The 16,703-nt window shown below is 42.2% G+C and overlaps 1 long non-coding RNA gene across 7 annotated transcripts in view; it reads right to left on the reverse strand.

The window, feature by feature from the left end:
* The window catches only part of LOC117098360, a 173,578-nt gene that overhangs the window by 33,595 nt on the left and 123,280 nt on the right, over positions 1 to 16,703 (reverse strand). The window contains exons 4-5 of one of the 7 annotated variants that reach the window (XR_004443377.1): positions 2,764 to 2,833; positions 1,867 to 2,659 (exon numbers count right to left, since the gene is read on the reverse strand). The exons of 3 other annotated variants lie outside the window; for them this stretch is intronic. This is a non-coding gene — a long non-coding RNA (uncharacterized LOC117098360). Of the gene's footprint in view, positions 1 to 1,866; positions 2,834 to 3,904; positions 6,100 to 16,703 lie in introns of those variants that run through there. 3 more of the 7 variants (XR_004443375.1, XR_004443374.1, XR_004443372.1) reach the window with 3 other exon arrangements.

The following is a 16,703-nucleotide window of genomic DNA, read 5'->3' on the forward strand; positions in this document are numbered from 1 at the left end:
TTGTGAATTAAATTGTTTTTTCAGTTTGATTTTCAGATTTTAAAAAATTGTACAAAAATGTAATTGAATTCTATAAGCTGATTTTATCCTTCAACATTTATAACCAATTATAGTCAACATAATATAATATCCTTCAACATTTATAACTAAGTTACTCACTGTTATATTTTTGGTGGATTCCTTAGGATTTTCTATATACAAGATGTCATCTCCAATTAAACATAATTTTGTGTACTTTTTCCAATCTAAATACATTTTTTCTTGCCTAATTGCCCTGAATAGAAATTTCAGAACAATGTTGAATAGAAGTGGCAAGAGGGCACATCTCTGTCTTTTTCATCAGAGTAAAGGGAAAGTATTCAGTTATCCACCAAAAGCATGGTGGTGTTTGTGAGTTTTTCACAGATACACTTTATCAGGTTAAAGAAGTTTATTTTTAATCCTAGATTGTTGAGGGTTTTTACCTTGACAATATGTTGAATTTTGTCAGATCCTTTTTCTGCATCTACTGAGTTGATGTGGTTATTTACGTCTATTCCATTAACATGGCATATTTCACTATTTTAATTGTGATAAAAACACATAAAATGTATTATTTATAGATTTTTTAAGTGTGGAGTTCAGTGGTATTTTTTCACATTGTTGTGCAACCAATCTGTAGATCTTTTTTATCATGAAAGACTGAAACTCTGTACCCACAAAGCAACAATTCCCCATTCCTCCTCCCTGAGCCCCCTGCCACCATCATTCTACTTTTGATTTTTATGAACCTGACTCCTCTAGATGCTACATATAAGTGGAATCATGCATTATTTGTCTTTTTGCAACTGGCTTATTTCACTAAGCATAATGTCCTCAAGATTTATCCATGTTGTAGCATGTATCAGGATTTCCTTAGGTATGTACACATTTTTGTTTACCCATTCATCTGTTGATGGATACGTGAAACCTTCTGTTTCTTGGCTATTGTGAATAATGCTGGTATGAAACTGGGTCTACAAACACCTCTTCAGAGCCCTGTTTTCAATTCTTTTTTATATGTACCCAGAAGTGGGATTGCTGGATTATACCAGCTTAATTTTTTGAGGAACCACTATACTGTTTCCCACAGTTGCTACACCATTTTACTTTTCACCAAAAGTGCACAAGTTTCCAATTTCTACGCATTCTCACCACCACTTGTTATTTTCTGAGTTTTTTGGTGTGTGTGGGTGTGTTTGTTTGAGATAGCGTATCACTCTGTCGCCCAGGCTGGAGTGCAGTGGCGCAATCTTGGCTCCGCCTCCCGGGTTCAATCAATTCTCCTGTCTTGGCCTCCTGAGTAGCTGGGATTACAGGCATGCACCACCACACCCAGCTAATTCTTGTATTTTTAGTAGAGACAGGGTTTTGCCATGCTGGCCAGGCTGTTGTCAAACTCCTGACCTCAAATGATCTGTCCTCCGTGGCCTCCCAAAGTGTTAGGATTACAGGCATGAGCCACCACGCCCGGCCAAGTTTTTGGTTTTCTGATAGCACCATTTTAATGAATCTGAGGTGATATCTCATTGTGGTTTTAATTTGCATTTCTCTAATAATTAGTGATAATAATCTTTTCATGTGTCTATCAGCCATTTGTATATCTTCTTTGGAGAAATATCTATTCAAGCTCTTTACCCATTTTTTAATCAGGTTATTTGCTTGTTTTGTTGTTGTTTAGTTGAAATTCTTTATGCATTCTGGATATTAACCCCTTATTTGATATATAATTTGCAAATATTTTCTTCCAGGCCATAGGTTGCCTTTTCAGGGTACTGAATGAGTCCTTTGATGCATAGAAGTTTTTAATTTTGATGTAGTCCAGCTTATATATTTTTAGTTTTTTTGTCTGTGCTTTTGGCTAAAATAATTACTGCCAAATTCAATGTCATGTCACTTTCCCCCTATGCTTTCTTCTGAGTGTTAAAGTTTTAGGTCTTATGCTTAGGTCCTTGATCTATTTGAATTAGTTTTTGTATATGATCTAAGATAAGGGTCCAGCTTCATTTGTTGATTGATTCTGTAATCTCATCATTAAATGTCTGTTGTTTTTAGTGTGCCTGAGTCCCTGGATTGTGATCTTCAGAGACACTTCCTAGTCTTTTTATCCCCTTATGTAAAATAGAAAGACCAAGGCTGGGGAGTGCAGTTGGAAAGTGCAGAGAGTGCTTGAGACGTCCTTTCCTGCTGCACTCCCCCTAGGCGAGTAAGGTTCCAGCAAAGTATTTTCCCTGAGGGCAAACTCCTGCCTCTCAGAATAGGATGCTCTGGTGTTATTTCAAAATGGTTTCTTTTCCTCTGTGCCCTGCTGGAAGCATAAGAGGATTTTTCTGTCATCTTTACCATGAGAGCTTGGTCCCAAGAGTGCTGTGCCCCTCCCTACCCCAGGAATGGTTAATTCCCAAGCTAGTCTTTGTTGCAGCCTCTTGCAATTTTCCAGTTGCCATTTTAAGTGCCCTTTGCAGCTTCTGGCTCCAATGATGTCTCTCGTCCTGGTAAACTATGACTCTCCGTATCTCCTGTCTTTTCATCTTTTGACATGCAGTAGACCTTCTGGTTTCTAGAACATTTATGGAGAAGTCTTGTTATTCCATTTTGGAAGCTTTTTCTTGATGTGAGGATTGGAGTGAGAACTTCCACACTCATATTGGAGTAGAAAGAGGAGGATAATTTTAAACATTTCTATTTCATGATGTACAAGAGTAAAGCTCATTCAAAATTATGATCTTTATGTTAATTATTTACCCCCATAGGTAAATTAAAGGTAGCCTGGTGTTCAACCTCCACTTCTCTCTTTCTGTTGTTCCTTCTTGAACTGCAGAGGGTGAAAAACCAAAAAATGTTATTTTTCTAGGCTTCCTTGCAGTTAGGGTGCTGTAGGCGATTTAGGTTCAGCTAAAAAATGTGCTCACTTCAGGTCTGGAAGGGGAAAGTGAAGCTGTATTTCCGTTGATTCTACTGTTTTGACTGCGTTTGGTCATGAAGACATCTGTTTTTTTGTGTGTGTGTGTGTGTGTCCTTTTTTCCCTACATTTGCAATGCCATCATGCCCTGCATAGTAACATTTTAGTCAACAACAGACTACATATATGACTGTAATCCTGTAAGATTATAGTCAAGATAAAAAAATTCCTATCATCTGGTAGTAGTATCTTGATGATCCTGACAATGTATAGGCCTACGCTAAGGTAAGTACTTATCTTGTAGGGTTTTTCTTAAGTTTAAAAACTAAAATGAAAAAATTCAGAAATAGGGAAAAGATTATAGAAAATGACACAAGGAAAAGTTTGTGTTTCTAGTTAAATGTTATTACAAAAGTAAAAAAATTTTAAAAAATAATGTATAAAGTTGAAAAGTTACAGTAAGGTTAATTTATTATTGAAGAAATTATTTTTATTAATTTAGTGTGGCCTAAATATCTAGTTTTTATAAAGTCTATGGTAGTGCACAGTAATGTCCTAGGCCTTCACATTCACTCACTGCTCACTTACTGACTCACCCAGAGCAACTTCCAGTCCTGCAAGCTCCAGTCATGGCATGTGACCTATATGGGTGGACCATTTTTTAATTTTTTTTTTTTTTTTTGAGATGGAGTCTCGCTCTGTCGCCCAGGCTGGAGTGCAGTGGTGTGATCTTGGCTCCCTGCAACCTCCGCCTCCCGGGTTCAAGTGATTCTCCTGCCTCAGCTTCCCGAGTAGCTGGGACTAGAGGCACCCACCACCATGCCCAGCTAATTTTTGTATTTTTAGTAGAGACCAGATTTCACCATGTTGCCCAAGCTGGTCTCTAGCTCCTAACCTTGTGATCCACTCAAGTTGGCCTCCCAAAATGCTGGGATTACAGGCATGAGCCACTGCACCTGGCCTTTTAAATCTTTTATACTATATTTTTACTGTAGCTGTTCTAGGTTTAGATATGTTTTGCTACACATGCAGTTACTATGGTGTTCCAGTTGCCTACAGTATTCAGTACAGTCGCATGCTGTACAGGTTTAACCTAGGAGCCATATATAGGCTCTATGGCTATACGGGAGCCAGGTTTAGCCATATAGCCTAGGTGTGTAGTAGGCTACATCATCCAGGTTTGTATGAATACACTTTACGATGCCCACACAAGGACAAAATGGCCTAAGGGTGCCTTTCTCAGAATGTATCCCATCCTTAAGCTATGCATGACTGTAACTGAGTTCCACTATCCATTCAGTAGCTTTCAGATGTCAAGACGCATGAAATCTACTCTACTGGTTCAGTTCATGCTGGAGCTAGTGATAGGATCAAAGGCTGAGAGCTGCGTGAGGCTGCTCATGATGATCGCATGATATGGAACCATCAATGCCGTCGTGTAGAAGCCGCAGCAGCACCCCTGCTGGCCTGACTTGAGTGTGGTTCTTGGAATCCTGAATATTCAACCTAGAGCAGTAGTTCTCAGCCTGGCTACCAGAGTTGCCTGGAGGAGCTGTATGAATCCCACCATCTGTGCCCCAGGTGGTTACTATTTTACACTCTGGGAGTGAATTCAGCACCTCTCTTCAGTGGATACTCGTGGAGAGTGTTGGAGGGCTTCTGATCTAGGATCTGTCTCTTGGGCCCTCCCAACAAACCTGTAAGCTATTTGTTTTCCTGTAATACTGATTTTCTTACTGAAACTAGCTGAAGTAGATTCTATGTTCTGCAACTAAACCCTGACTAATACACATATTTGGCAGACTTCCAGGTTTTATATAATGACTTATTTTCTCATCTAGACAATTGCTGATTTAAATAATGCTTCAAGCTTCAAACTTAAAGGACTTAAAACATGAGAAGTTACAAGAAGGCATTAATATGAAGAAACAGAGTGTTGTCATTCTTCCCCTGGTCAAGGATAGGACTTCCATTAGAGTTTTACATCATCGTCTTTCCTGCAGTTTCACTCTGGTGTGGCTTACGGATAATGGCACGCTGCAGTATTAAATAACAGCACTACAAGGCATTTTCAGCATTTTCAGTGCAATGATACAGTTCCTACCATAAACAAGAGCAATCAGGTCTAACCCTCGGTCAAACTGAAGAATGGTCCCAGTGTCTCTATGTCATTCCTCAGTGGTCCTTCCTGACTCCAGGAGTTAATTTGCTTTCCTTCAGGAGTCATCGATTTATCCACTAAATTGTTAGCTAATGATGCTCTCTGAGTCTTGGCCTTGCTGAAGGCCTTGAGGGAACATTTCTAGAAATAAAGTTAAAAAAGAATGATTCTTGACTTAATAGAATTGTGTACCTTGGCAAGCCAATGAAGGAAATTCCTTTTGTGTGATTGAGGGTGAAAACAATACTTCAACATTTCCACTCCCTTTTCAGTCTGTTTTGACAGGAGCTTCTCCTTCCAGCCGTTAATTAAGTTGTCCCTAACAATGAGTGGTCCTTATAACATGCTGGGAAGTTTTGGATACATGACATGAATTTTCCAAAAGAGTAGTTCATAGGATGCAGCTTCTTTGCTCAGCATACAGTGTACATAGTAAAGGACCTTTGCCACCTGTCACTTGCCTACATTTCCAGGATTATCAACATGATTTTAGTTAAATCTTAATGAAAAGTACCTATCTTTGTTCTTTTACCCCTTTGTATGATTGCACATTCTATTCTCACTCCTTGAAATATATGTATATTTTTAATATTTGAACACCCAGGACTTTCTTGCATGGTTCAAGTTCTAGTCAAAGGTGACCAATGTTGCGTGGCTCCTCCAGAATGTCCATCTTTCATGGTGGCAGCTATTAAGTTTTGGGGTTGGATGGATGCTGAGTACACTTGTGGAGCGCAGACATGGGGAGTTGTCAGGCAGCTGGTGCCTCTCAGCTCTCCCTCAGAGCCTTCTCCAAAGTGCTGGCTTTGTGGTGGCCGGTAGGCATGTACACACCGGGAGGCACAGCTTCCTGACCCAGGCCTGCCTGCACTGACCTTTCTGGGGGCCTCCAGCCAGTTGGTGAATAGCCTTCAAAGAATGTACTGATGACCTCAGTGGCTTGCAAAATTCCATTGCTGCTGCCAGGGAGCCACATCACCTTCCCTGTCTGCCATCCTGCATTCATAACCAGTGGGCCTTTCGAAACAGGCTCAAGCCTGTAATCCCAGCACTTTGGGAGGCCGAGACGGGCGGATGACGAGGTCAGGAGATCGAGACCATCCTGGCTAACACGGTGAAACCCCGTCTCTACTAAAATATACAAAAAATTAGCCGGGCGAGATGGCGGGCGCCTGTAGTCCCAGCTACTCGGGAGGCTGAGGCGAGAGAATGGCGTAAACCCGGGAGGCGGAGCTTGCAGTGAGCTGAGATCCGGCCACTGCACTCCAGCCTGGGCGACAGAGCGAGACTCCGTCTCAAAAAAAAAAAAAAAAAAAAAAGAAATAATGTGGAGGCAGCTCAACCTGCAGCGGCGATGAATCTGCATCTCACACCAAGCAGCAGATGCTGAGTGAACTATGCTAAATTTCCCTTGTTTTTCTACACTATGCTGTGGCAGAATAGAAAGCTTGGGTTTGCAAATTACTGTTGGTTCCTCGGTTACATAACTCACTTGAATAAGGTAATGTAGTCAGAATAATTTTCTCTTTAACATTAAATACTTTTTAATGCGTTTTTAGTGTCAGCATGGACCAGCTTCTCCCCCACAAGGATTCAGGGAAGAGGGACAGAGGTGTGCGTGAGGCTGGAATTCCCCACTGATGACATGGACTACCTCACCAGCAGTGCAGGGACTGTCCTAGTACCGTTGCACTAGGATGCTTCCCTCCACTTTCCTCTCACATCTACTCTATCTCATCTATGTTGAACGTGTCTTCCAAAGAGCATACGTAAGACAGAGTCACACACACACACACACACACACACACACACACACGTGCCTGGTAAAGGGTAGGGCGTGGGAGAGGCAGGGAGAGCCATTGGCGTGATGTGGGTTGGACAGCCCTGAAAGGAGAGTGGGAAGGAAAGAAGATGGGAAAAGTCTCAGCCCACAGTGGAGCTCTGAGAAAGTCCTGGCCAGCTCAGTGGTGAGCTCCAATGCAAAGGCTGTCTAGAGAAGAATGCCACATTGCATAGAAATAACCAGACCCAAGGACACAGACCTGCTAAGTCACCAGGCTCCTTTGGGACAGTATGTTCTCAGCTCCAGTGTTGCAGCCAACAGCTCTCCTACCAGCTGAATGGCAGGTCATTTCTTGATGGTGAACCCACAAGGCACATCATGCCTGGGGCTGCACAGCCTCCTGGGGAGTCCCCCGTGGAGTGAATACAGCACTTTCTGCCCGCTTCCTGCTTCCCAGAGCACCTAGGATTCTCTAAGGTACTCTGCACTTGAAGTGTTTGTTTTTGCCCCTTTTCTTCACAAACACTAGAATAGCAGTTCCATAAAGGAAGAATTTTTTTTCCGGGTTACACTTTCCCCTGCATCAAGAACTGTTCTTGGCAAACAATAGGTGCTCAAGAATTACTTGTTAAATAAATACAGAGAAAATGCCCGTTACTCAGTTCCTACAAGGTCCCAGGGCACGTGTTAGGTTCTCCATACACATTTCTTATGTTCACAAGTACCATGCAAGGAAAGCATTGTATCCATGAAACAGAGGAAAAGAGAAGGTCATAGAGATTACGTCCTCTGCCCAAGGCCACACAGTCCTGGATCCGAGGTGAACACTGCCTCTGAGGCTGGCATATTTCCCATGTTCCAGGCTGGCACACCATCAATCTGCATCAAGACAGCAATTTGGGGAGAGATTTTTCTCTCCATGGCACATTTCTTTGGGAGAGAAGCTATGTTAAGTATTCCTCACATCACACATTGAGGAAACACTTAGTTATTTTCTTTTAATTTTACAGGCTAGTATTTGTTCTCAGTATATTCAGAAGCCATGGAAGCAGTTTGCCTGCTGAATCCAGAATGCTGTCTTGTGTTGTTATTTACTTGCCAATGGTCTACGAACCACACTTAAGCGGTTTAGTTTTCTGCCACAGTTTTAGCTTGCCTCTGGGTAAATCCTCTAGATTCTAAACATCAAGAGTTTTCCAATTTTCAGACCTGCCAAATCCGCATGACTTATTTTCTCATCTAGACAATTGCTGATTTAAATAATGTTTCAAGCTACAAACAAGATAAAAAATGTATTTAATATTGATTTAAAACTTCAAATCTAAAACGCTTGTGTCAATACCTGCCTAAAGAGATTTTTCCTTAAACATATCATCATGCTCCACAGTTACATAATAAAATGAACTTTAAGAAGTAATTCAAGGCTAGTTACAAACATTAGCCTACACGTGACCACACAAGGTGAATGTGACTATATTCCAGCAAGTGTAATAATTCATGAATCATCATCATGGTCTATGAGGGGTAGTCTGGCATCAAGGAATATATTTAGATATACTCTGGGAAGGAGTCATTTGTTTTCTCTCAAGTCTTTTAGTAAAAAATTTCAGTTAATGATTCCTCATCTTATTTCTTGCTTTCCCACATATATTTCAGTCTCCAGCTCCCCAAATATTTTTACCACCTTCTAGCACCTTTAAATTAAAACTCTCTTACACAAAGAGGGGAACACTAGCCACCTGCTGGAGGATGGAGGTTGGAAGGAGAGAGAGGATGGGAAAACGATCTAGCGGGTACTGTGCTGATTACCTGGGTGACAAAATAACCTGTACACCAAACCCCCATGACACATAATCTACCCATGTCACAAACCTGCACATGTACCCGTGAACCTCAAATAAAAGTTAAAAACAAATAAATAAAGGTCTCTTTATCACTATTCCTCAGATGACCAGCCTTTAGGGGCCCCTCGCTTCTATCGGACATTGGCCTGTCCGGCAGTAAGAGCCTGAATGAACATATGCCCATGCTATGACTTACCATGTGCATCAGCCATACATCATAACAACACACGTTAGCCATAGTAGCCCCAAAACTCAAAACCACCGAAATGTCAAGCAAAAATAACTAGGCAATAGACTGTGAAGTGTTCATACCGTGGAATTCTATTCTGCAATGAAAACCAACAAGCCGCTGCCGATACCACAACACAGATGAATACAAAAAATACTGAGTGAGCAAAGGCAGAGCAGAAGAATGCATATTTTAGGTTATCATTACAAAGTGGGTAAGAAGACAAAACTAAAATGCAACGTTTGAAAATGCATGAATGGTACAAAGACTGTTGGTTTTAAAATGTGATCATCAGTAGCAAAACAGAGAGAGTAGTCACCTTAGGAAAGAATAAGTAGTCCCTTTTGTGTTGCTACAGAGGAATACCTAAGACTCGGTGATTTATAGAGAAAAAAGTTTTACTTGGCTCACAATTCTGATATCTGGAAAAGTTCAAGATGGAGTGTCTGGTGAGGGCCTCGGGCTGCTTCCACTCCTGAGGGGAAGCCGAGGAGGGTCAGCATGTGCAGAGATCACACAGCAAGAGAGGAAGCCAGAGAGAGGGGAGGTGCCAGGCTTTTGTCTTTTGTCTTAAACAGCTAGCCCTCATGGAAACTGCGTGGGAACTCACTGACCCCAAGAAAGACCATCAGTCTATTCACAAAGGATATGCCCCATGACCTAAACGCCTCACATTAGGCTCCACCTTTCACATTGGGGGTTGAATTTCAACAGGAGATTTGGTGGAAACAAGCAAACCATATCCAAACGATAGTAGAGAGCAAGAGTGGCTTCTTCTGCCATGCCGATGAAGCTTATTTCCGGACCAGAGGCTGTGGCTACATGTGCACACTCACTCTGTGATAACTTGTGGAGGTCCATACTCACAGTTTGTGCACCTCCACAAGTTATGGAGGTGTGCATGTTTTCCTTTCTGTATGCAGAATTTTACAAACTCTGACACTTGCGAACTCCACTGTGCTCACTCTCTCACTCTCCCTCCCTCCCCTCCCTCTCCCTCTCCAGTTGTTTCTGTAACAATTTCCTCATCAAGACATAAAGGAGGTGGATTAGATGATTTCCAAACCCAACTCCAGTTTTAGCATCTTATGATTCCAATATGCTGATGATTACTTGTAAGATATTACTCTGCAAGAAAACTGCATCTGTTTCCTAATAGATATTTTAACTTTTCTGGGGATTTATTTTCTTTATTTTTGTCATGATGCTGCTGAGGCAGTTCTCAACTGCTCTGTCAGCTTGCTTGACAATTGGTGAGACCATGCACAAAGGTGGTGGTGACAAGGCAGAAAAGCTATTTGCTACATTTTCTTCTAACCAACTGTCAATTGAGACAGAAACTGGTGGCGAGGAGAAAGGAAGAGGGTGCTCTCTCCTTTCAGTATCTCACGTGCACCAGGACTGTTGGGAGAGGGAACAGGAACAAGGGTCAAGTTTAAACGGTGTCCTGAAGAAAGTAGCTAACAAAAAACAGATGGGAAAGTAGTTTTAAATTTTGCTTTGTTCTTTAATTCACTCATTTATGTATTTTGAGTTCAAGAAATACTCTAGTTTTATTAAGGAAAGAGTCTGCTGCCATTTGATGAAGACAGAGAAAGGAACAGACTAGGGGCCATCAGGAAGGTCTGAGGGTGCTGAGGCTGAGGCTCCTTGGGAGGAGCCACAGTACAGGGGCCCAGCCTTGGATTTGGTGGCTCAGCACCGATGGTCTGCCTGGCTGCATCTCCAACAGAGGACTCACACTAACATGGCTTTCAGAGGCTGACACGGCAAAACCAGAAACCTTCCCTTCCCTTCCCTTCCAGTGAGGACTGCAAGTTGTCAAATGGACCGAATGGCCACATCGACAGATGCCACGTGGAAAATCCAACATCAGCGCATTAGACACAGGGATTCAGAGAGACTTCAGAAGTTTTTCTCTGTTGTGCTACTTGGAGGACCTGCAGTGACCTTGGAGGCAGGTAGGCAAGCTATTTAGGGAGGTGTCAGCTTTGATGAGGGGCTTACTTCTGAGACATTCTTGTTTCTCTGCATCTCCTTCTCTTGACTGTCTCTTCCCAAACAAGGATAATGCAACTGATCAGGCCTCCACTTCGTCACAGCCACATTCTGGTCTTGGCCCCTCGGCCTCCTCATTGGCATGACTGGACTTTGGGTCCCACCTTATAGTAGGGCCTTAGCTTGGGCTACCAAAAGAAAATATCTTAGACTGGGTGGTTTACACCACACACTTTTTTTTTTTTTTTTTTTTTCACAACTCTGGAAGCTAGAATCTGACGTCAGTTTCTGGTGAGAGCCCTCTCTCACTTATAGAGAGCTTCCTTCTTGCTGTGTGCTCACATGACAGAGAAAGAAGGAGCAAGACTTTCCTGTCTCTTCATAAGGACACTAATCCAGTCATATCAGCCTGGCCCTCACAACTTCCTCTAACCCCATTGCCTCCCAAAATCTTTGTCTCCAAACACCATCCCACTGGGGATCAGGGCTTCAACACAGGAATCTGGAGGGGTGGATACAACTCAGTCCTTAACGAGTAGTTTAATTTTCAGAAGGCCCTGGAAAGGAGAGTGGGAGGCACCTCGCTGTCCAGTTCCAGCCCCCGTCATCCTGACCTTGGGCTGCTCTTTGCAGACAGCTTGAGGAGCGTGCTGGGGATGCAGTCCTGACCCAAGGAGATGGGGCCAAGGGCTCGTGCTGACATTTTGAAAAGGGATGACCCTTCATGGAGAGAAGTCAGGGCTGGCTTCTTTCTCCCAGCCAGAGCCACCGATGGGGTCCTGGTCCACCAACCCACCTGGGGGCCCCCTCCTAGGGAGAACTCCCGGGGTCCTTCTCAGCTCATGCCTGAGGACAAGCCCAGTGAAGAGGCACCTGTCTAGTGAAGAGGCTGCCCTGCCACTGTCCTGGGCCTGCTGGAGAGTGGCCAGTGCAGCCACTGAGGTTGTCTGTGACCTCCTACAAGGGAGGAGAGGGCGGGGGGGCGGGGGTTAGAGAAAGCACAGGTGAGGAATTTCTCTTACGTTTTTCTGAAAGTTTTACAGTTTTGTGTTTCATATTTAAGCCCTTGATTCATTTTGAGTTTTGTTTTTGTTTTTGTTTTTTTTTATAAGGTGTGAGAATTAAGTGAAGGTGTTTGTTCTGGTTTGTTTTTTTGCCTGAGTATGTCCACTTCCTCCAGCACCATTTGTCAGCAATGTTATCTTTCCCTCTGTGAATTCCCCTGTCAATTCTTGTGTACGTCTGTCAAAAATCAGTTGCCTCCATTACTGACTACCCTAGTTTTACCCTAAATTCTGTTTCTGGATTTTCTCATCTGTCCTTTCAGTCTATGTGTCTCTCACTCTTCTTTTTTTTATTATTATTTTTTATTGTACTCCAAGTACCCACAAAAGGAAGCCCATCAGACTAACAGCAGATCTCTCTGCAGAAATCCTACAAGCCAGAAAAGAGTGGGGGGCAATATTCAATGTTCACAAAGAAAAGAATTTTCGACCCAGAATTTCATATCCAGCCAAACTAAGCTTCATAAGCGAAGGAGAAATAAAATCCTTTACAGACAAGCAAATGCTGAGGGATTTTGTCACCACCAGACCTGCCTTATAAGAGCTCCCGAAGGAAGCACTAAACATGGAAAGGAACAACCAGTACCAGCCACTGCAAAAACTCTCACTCTTCTAATAGCCACACCTTCTTGGTTGCTGTAGTTAAATAATAAGGGCTGAAATTGCATTGAGTGGTTTCTTCCACTTTACTCTTTTTCAAAAACATGCTTTAGCTATTCCAAGTCCTCTGCCTTTCTATATAAATTTTAGAATAATCTTGTCTATATCTACAAAAAATTTTGCAAGCATCTGTATAGGAATTACATGAAATCTGTTTATCTATTTGAGGGAATTGGCATTAGAGGAGAGTCACTATGTTGACTTCCAATGCATGAACACTTATTTTGACCTCCTCTGATACAGCTCCAGTGGGAGTGTTAGGCACCTCCTTCTGGCCTGGCAAGGCTGAAAATCTCTTTGCTGGGGCAGGTGGGGTCGGGGGCCACAGATTATTTTGTGTGGTATTTGGCTGGAGTAGAGTGCTTACCATCTAAAAGTGTTCTGTCTTGCTAGGCTGCCCTTTTTATGGTCCTCTGGCTAGAGAGGGAGTGGGCTTTTCTTGCCTGCAGCTGGTAACATTTCTAGGTTGCTGAATTCTCTATTATCCAATCTAGAACATATGAAGCAAAAGAAGAAAAGAAGGAAGGAAGGAGGGAGGGAGGGAGGGAGGGAGGGAGGGAAGGAAGGAAGGAAGGAAGGAAGGAAGGAAGGAAGGAAGGAAGGAAGGAAAGGTGGGAGGGAGGGAGGAAGGGAGGAAGGAAGGGATGGAGGGAAGGAAGGAGGGAGGGAGGGAGGAAGGAAGGGATGGAGGAAGGGGAGGAGAGAGGAAGGGGAGAAGGGAGGGAGGGGAGAAAGGGGGGACTGAGGGAAGAAGGGAAGGAAGGAAGGAAGGAAGGAAGGAAGGAAGGAAGAAGAGGGAGGACTCACTGAACTTACCACCGAGTCGTTCCTCAGGTCCCAATGTCCTGCCTTCTCTCCACCTTTCAGAGTCTTCTTAAGTTGATTAAAACACCCAGGTTATTTATTTGTACTTAGTAGGAGCATGAGGGAAAAGTACATCTACCTCATCTTCCTGCGTAGTTAAATTTTATTGTTTAAATGGGGTGTATATAATTTAGCTCAAAGACAGAGACTGAAATAAAACTTGCTTGAGATAGGCAAAGATGTACAGAAAGAACTGCAAATAATTTATCCAAATTAACAGGCAATCATAATGCACATTAAAAGCTATGATAACTTTCTCTGGTCTGAGTCACTTTTCTCCTTGAATGTGCTTGATGTTTCCTATTCTGATGAATTTGACAACCGTAAATCCCTAACTGGATATGATATACACTGTCGGAAAATCACACAGTGAAAACGTGATCACAACTGTCTTTTAAATGGAATGCAATTGGCTTCACCACTCATACATTTTGGTTTGTTTAGAAAAGGACATTTACAAACAGAAATATGAACTTGAAAGCAAACTTGTCTTGAAATCAAGAATTGTGTTCATTGAAAATCTTCAGTTGATGTGTTCAGAGGCGAGTTTTATTACAAGCCAGGAATGGAGAATGGGGCATGAAGAACATTTCCACCACACAGGAAGAGGGGCCACAAGGGTAGAATGGCATGGGGGATATTTGGAAGGTTATCAGGGTAAGGATGGAAACTGGGTCCCTTCAAAGGGATCACAGACCCAGTCATCTTCCATATTTTATTGAAAGCAGGGGTAGTGAAAAGCAAAAGCTCTGATAGAAACCTCAGAGAGATTAAAAAAGAACCCAAGAATCCTGGCCAAAGGATTGTGCTTTATTGCTATATCTAGCCTGGAGCAGGAATAAGGCAGTAAATAAGGGAAAATCTAGTTCCTGCTGTCATGAAACTCATGTTCTAGTGAGGAGCGAATCCACAAATGACTAGTAATAGATGTATAACATTTTAAGACACATGATAATATACACTACATGAGAAAAAGAAATTATAATGATTAGAAGGTAATGAGGAGTGTGGCAGGGGGAACAGGTCAAATTTGAGCAAAAGACCTGACAAAAGTGTATAAATAAGCTAAGTGAGGACCCACAGGAAGTACAGCAAGTGTGAAGGTGCTGTGGTAGGAATATTCTTAGACATTGGAGGAATAACAAAAAGACCAAGGTAATGGGTACAGTGTAAGTGATGGGGAGAGAGACAGGAGCTGGGGCTGAAAAAATAAGCAGGGGTGAGTCACATCGGGCTGAGCGGATCACAGCGAGAAGGCTGATGATTTTCGTTTCACTATAATAGGAAATAATTGCAAAGTTTTGGGGGGAAGAAGTAGATAATCATATTTGCACTTTTAAAAGGCCACTCTTTCAAGAATATAGAATGAATCAAAAGGTTTAAGTAGTGCCCTTTGGAGACTATTTCCAAGCCCAAGTGAGAAAAAATGTAGGCTGGTTAGGATGAGAACAGTAAAGTTGGTGAATGGTAGTTGGGTTTGAGACATATTTTGAAACGGGAGCTACTAAGGCTTGCTGTTGGATTGGATGGGTGTGAGCCTGGACAGCCAAGTGAAAATGATGCCATTAACCAAGATATAAAGAAATGGGTTGTGGATAAACCAAGAAACCATCCAGATGGAGCTATTGAGTGGTCACTTGGCAAAATGAGGAGAGGCAAGGCAGTGATAAAATTTGGGAGTCATCAGGGCATTGTTGGTTTTTAAAGGCATGAGACTGGATAAGATCACCCAGGGAATGTATGTCAAGGAAAAGAGAAGAAGACAAAGGGTTGAGCCCTCAGGCCCTCCAACATTCAGATGTGAGATGAGGAAATGTGTAGGCAGCAAAAGAAGCTACTAAGGAGTTCTACCTCAGAAGCCAAGAGCGAATATATGTCCAGAAGAAAAGCATGATCCATTTGCTCCAGGTCTCATGGTACAGCTTATGTAAGGTAAGACCTAATAACTAACCACCCACGGGTCATGGGCTAGTGGCGAGGGGCGATTTCAGTGATCTGGTGGGAATTCCTTACTGGAGTGAATTTAACAGAGAATGAGAACAGACAATGGGTATGTAGAAAAATGGACAACTCCTTTGAGAAGTTTTGTTGTAAATATGAGTATTAAAAAAAGGGTGGTGGCCAGGAGGAGATATGGAAATCAAGGGAAAGTTTGAGAGAACTACTGCATGGGAGGACTACTGCATATTTTATGTGAAAGTCTCCAGTGGAGACTGAACAACTTATTTCAAGTGAATAAGGAGAAGATGCAAGAGCAGAGGGTCCTTGAGAAGGCAGGAGGGATTAGAGCCATTCCCATGGGTAATGGGGCTGGCCTCAGGGCTAAGGTTTGTGGGAGGATGGGTGGCACATAGGAGTGCAAATGGAGAGGAAATGTGAGAATGAGAGATGATTCTGCTCTGATTGCTCCTAATTTCTCAGCAAAGTAGGAAACAATGTGGAGAGAGATGAGGGGAGCAGTCATTGGAGATGTGAGCAAAGAAGAGAAGGCTTGAAATAATTATTTCAGCAGGGTAGCAGGGAGAGGAAAAATGTTTAGGGAAATATAAGTCTTGTTGCTGGACAGAAGCATGCTTTATTAACATTTGGTGATAAACAGAATGTGAATTTGATCAGCATGGGGTTTGTGCTTGTCTTTCATTATATTCACTTGCTTGAGTGTAGACTAAAGTGGGTGGGAAATTGCGTCTAATCAGGGTTGAAGTTATGTCAGGGAAGTTTAATAGAGGTTTGGAGGATCTTGAGATTTGAGAGTGTATTTAAAGGAATGATTAGCAAAATAGATTAAAAATCTCCTGTGGTTAAAAAATTGAAGGTGTAGTGGCAGAGATGAACAGTCAAAAAGTAGAAAGAGGCCTATGAATTGGAAGTCTGAGTGTTTTTGAAAATTGTTGGAGTAGAGGTTTTAGAAACAGTGAACTTGAAATACATTGAGATTTTGAGGTGATTAGATGATTGTAATGACAAGTTTTTGTGGTATTTCTAAGGGAGTGGATGGTTAAGGTGGTGCAGAGGGGAAAAATGATTAAAAATAAAGATATCAAAATGTCTGGTGAATTCTCCATTGGATTTTTAAGGCACCAAAAATGATTTTCAAGAAGAGGCCCGACCATGATGATATGTTTATAGATGACTCGTGAAATAGCAAATATTTATAAAATAACTTGCAAAGTATTAAT

The sequence above is a fragment of the Trachypithecus francoisi genome, unplaced genomic scaffold (genome assembly GCF_009764315.1).
Source record: "Trachypithecus francoisi isolate TF-2019V2 unplaced genomic scaffold, Tfra_2.0 Lachesis_group16, whole genome shotgun sequence".
In the NCBI taxonomy this organism is placed as follows: Eukaryota; Metazoa; Chordata; class Mammalia; order Primates; family Cercopithecidae; genus Trachypithecus; species Trachypithecus francoisi.